Source organism: Triticum dicoccoides, chromosome 5A, assembly GCF_002162155.2.
Source record: "Triticum dicoccoides isolate Atlit2015 ecotype Zavitan chromosome 5A, WEW_v2.0, whole genome shotgun sequence".
NCBI classification, from domain to species: Eukaryota; Viridiplantae; Streptophyta; class Magnoliopsida; order Poales; family Poaceae; genus Triticum; species Triticum dicoccoides.
Genome location: NC_041388.1, coordinates 62,420,716 through 62,424,658, shown reverse-complemented (window position 1 = coordinate 62,424,658; position 3,943 = coordinate 62,420,716). Strand labels below are relative to the sequence as shown.

Below are 3,943 nucleotides of genomic sequence, written 5' to 3'. Positions count from 1 at the left end.
AGGACTAATAGGGAGAGTAGCAAGCGATTCAAGAACGAAGTACATAGTAAGACCATTCAGGCATTTGATCTTGCGCCCTACAAGATGTTTAAGGTCCCCAGCAATAGCGTCAGACGATTTTGGTTTTCTGCTGGAGACCTTTCCCTGCAAAAGAGAGTTAAGCTTTCTTAGCCACCCACATCTTCAAGGGTGGCTTAGAAGCAATAAGTCTAAGTGCAGCATCTGAGAACTTTGGCTTTGGAGCCCTAGCAAACAGTCTTGTAGGTGGACAATAGTACTCATAAGAATAAGCAGAATAGTTCTTGGTCTTATGAACATGGCGGTTTGATGAACCGCGCTCATATTCATAGGCCTGAGTATGGTTTCCTTGCAAAACATTTGCGTTAGTGTGACTCAGGTGAGTCCTCTGTCTGTATGAAGCCTGTGGTCTGGGGTTTGTCTTCTTCACCTGTGGTGTCATGATGACATTCACAGGAAGATTCTCCAGACACTTTTTTGGCACCCAGATCTTCTTCATAGGCGGTCCATTCCTGCAGTTAGTACCAATGTACCTGGCAAACACTTCACCATTCTGATTCTTGAACAGTTTATAGTTTGCATCAAAGGATTCATCAATGACAATGGGGTTAGCACAAGTGAAGCTAGATAGAGTGGATGGATCTGCTGAAGATTCCTTTGCAGCAACCCATGTGGTTTTGGGGTACTGCTCAGGTTTCCAGTAAGAGCCATCAGCATTCATTTTCCTTACGAACCCAACACCCTCTTTCCTCGGGTTTCGGTTCAGGATCTGCCTTTTGAGGACATCACATAGTGTCTAATGCCCTTTAAGACTTTTGTACATCCCTGTTTCAAGCAATGTCTTCAATCTAGCATTCTCATCAGCAATAGCAGTGGTATCCTCAACAGAGGGGTTAGTTCCCACATCAATAGTTGAAGATATTGCAACAATAGAAGCAATAGAACATTCAGCAATAGAAGTAGCATTATCACACTCAATGCATTTAAGACATGGTGGTTCAAATCCTTCCTGAGCGGAACTGATCTGTTCAGCGCGAAGTGGCTCGTTTTCCTTTTGAAGTTCTTCATGAGCCGCTCTCAATTTCTCAAGATCTTGCTTCCTTTGAAGATAATCATAGGAAAGATTTTCATGAGTTGTTGAGAGCGTTTCATGACGACTTTCAAGTTCCTCATACTTAACATGAAGATTTTTTATGTCTTCAATTAAGGACTCAGATCGAGTCATTTCAGCGCCTAACAGATCATCGCTTTTGTCTAACAGTTTTTGAATATGTTCCATAGCTTTCTGTTGTTCAGTTGCAATTTTAGCAAGTATTTTGTAGCTGGGTCTTGAACCACAATCAGAGTCATCTTCACTAGATGTTTGATAGTGAGTAGTGCGTGTGTTTACCTTGGCATCGCGTGCCATGAAGCAGTAGATAGGAGCGGAGTAGTCCTTGTCATTTGCATCGGTGTCGGTGATGAAGTCATTGTCTTCAGTGTTAAAGATGGACTTGGCAACGTATGCTGTAGCCAGACTTGCAACGCCAGAATCGGACTCCTCCTCAGACTCCACCTCCGCCTCCTCAGAAGCGAACTCCTCCTCTGAATCCATTTCCTTGCCAACAAACGCACGTGCCTTGCCAGATGAGCTCTTCTTGTGTGATGAAGACTTTGAGGAAGACTTGGAAGAAGACTTTGAGTATTTCTTCTTCTTCTTGTCGTCAGAGTCATATTCATTGCTCTTCTTCTTCTTTTTGTTCTCATCGTCCCACTGCGGACACTCAGAGATGAAGTGACCAGGTTTCTTGCACTTGTGACATGTTTTCTTCTTGTAGTCATGAGCAGAAGCTTCATCATTCCTTGAGCTTGATCATGAAGACTTTCTGAAGCCTTTCTTCTTGGTGAATTTTTGGAACTTCTTCACAAGCATAGCAAGTTCCTTTCCAATGTCTATAGGATCATCAGAACTGCTGTCAGATTCTTCTTCAGATGAGGAGACAACTTTTGCCTTCAAGGCACGAGTTCGCCCATAGTTGGGACCGTAGATATCTCTTTTCTTAGAAAGCTGAAACTCATGTGTGTTGAGCCTCTCAAGTATGTCAGATGGATCGAGTGTCTTCAAATCAGGACGTTCTTGAATCATCAGGGCTAGGGTGTTAAACGAACTGTCAAGTGATCTCAGGAGTGTCTTGACGACTTCATGCTTGGTGATCTCAGTAGCGCCGAGGGCTTGAAGCTCATTTGTGATGTCAGTGAGTCGATCAAACGTGAGCTGGACATTCTCATTGTCATTTCTCTTGAAGCGGTTGAACAGGTTGCGAAGAACACTGATTCTCTGATCTCTCTGGGTTGAGACGCCTTCGTTGACCTTGGAGAGCCAGTCCCAGACTAGCTTAGATGTTTCCAAAGCACTCACGCGGTCATACTGTCCTTTGGTCAGATGACCACAGATGATATTCTTGGCAGTAGAGTCCAGTTGAACAAACTTCTTGACGTCAGCAGCAGTGACACCTTCTCCAGCCTTGGGAACGCCGTTCTTGACGACATACCATAGGTCGACGTCAATGGCTTCAAGATGCATGCGCATCTTATTCTTCCAGTAGGGATATTCAGTTCCATCGAAGACGGGGCACGCAGCGGAGACTTTAAATATCCCTAAGTCGACATAGCTAAAACTCCAGGTGGTTAAACCGAATCACACAGAACAAGGGAGTACCTTGCTCTGATACCAATTAAAAGTGCGTTATATCGACTAGAGGGGGGGGGGGTGAATAGGCGATTTTTATGAAAGTCTTCAAAACGTGGAAGTTTCGAAGACAAACGATAGAAATAAACCTATTACCATGCAGCGGAAGGTAGACTACACTAGGCAAACCATAGTCAAGTATTCAATGAAGTGAAAGCACAGTGACTAATAGCAACTAGGTAGTATGGATCAGGTAGGAAGATATTATGAAGCCAAATAGAACACGCAGTCACTCAGTGAAGACAGAAGATAGTGCAATCATGCAATGACTTCACAAGGACCAACAGTAAGTAAAGGGAAGGGAAGGATGAAACCAGTGACTCGTTGAAGACAATGATTTGTTGGACCAGTTCCAGTTGCTGTGAGAACTGTATGTCTGGTTAGGGTGGCTAGGTATTTAAACCTAAGGACACACAGTCCCGGACACCCAGTCCTGAACACGCAGCTCAGGACACCCAGTCCTCACCGTATTCCCCTTGAGCTAAGGTCACACAGACCTCGCCCAATCACTCTGGTAAGTCTTCAAGGTAGACTCCCAAACCTTCACAGACTTTGTTCACCGGCGATCCACAATGTCTCTTGGATGCTCAGAACGCGACGCCTAACCAGCTAGAGGATTCACAGTCCTCAAGTGTAATAAGTCTTCAGATCACACAGACAAGAAGACTTAAGTGATGCCTAACACTCTTTGGCTCTGGGTGGTTAGGGCTTTATCTCGCAAGGAATTCTCTCTCAAAGGCTTCGAGGTGGGTTGCTCTCAAACGAGAAAAGCCGTACTCTAACTTTGAGCAGCCAACCGTTTATGTTGTAGGGAGTGGGCTATTTATAGCCACTAGGCAACCCGACCTGATTTGTCCGAAATGACCCTGGGTCACTAAGGAACTGAAACGTGTTCCAACAGTCAGATTTCAAACACACGCGACAACTTTACTTGGGCTACAAGCAAAGCTGACTTGTCCGACTCTGGACAAGATTCGCTCTCATAGTCTTCACTCGAAGACATAGGTTTTGGTTAAGCATCACTTCAGTCATTCTGACTGGTTCTCTTGGACCCCACTTAACAGTACGGTGGTTCCTATGACTCAACAAAGAAGAAACAGAACTATGAAAGATCTAAGTCTTCGAGCTCCATAGGCTTCATGCGATGTCTTCTCTTGTCATAGTCTTCAATGAGAATATCTTCATAAACCACCTTTG

General features: G+C 44.5%; 1 pseudogene; it reads right to left on the bottom strand.

Moving 5' to 3' along the window:
- Positions 1–1,315: 1,315 nt before the first annotated feature.
- LOC119296734 lies at positions 1,316–2,143 on the bottom strand (annotated as a pseudogene).
- Between the last annotated feature and the right edge of the window lie 1,800 nt (positions 2,144–3,943).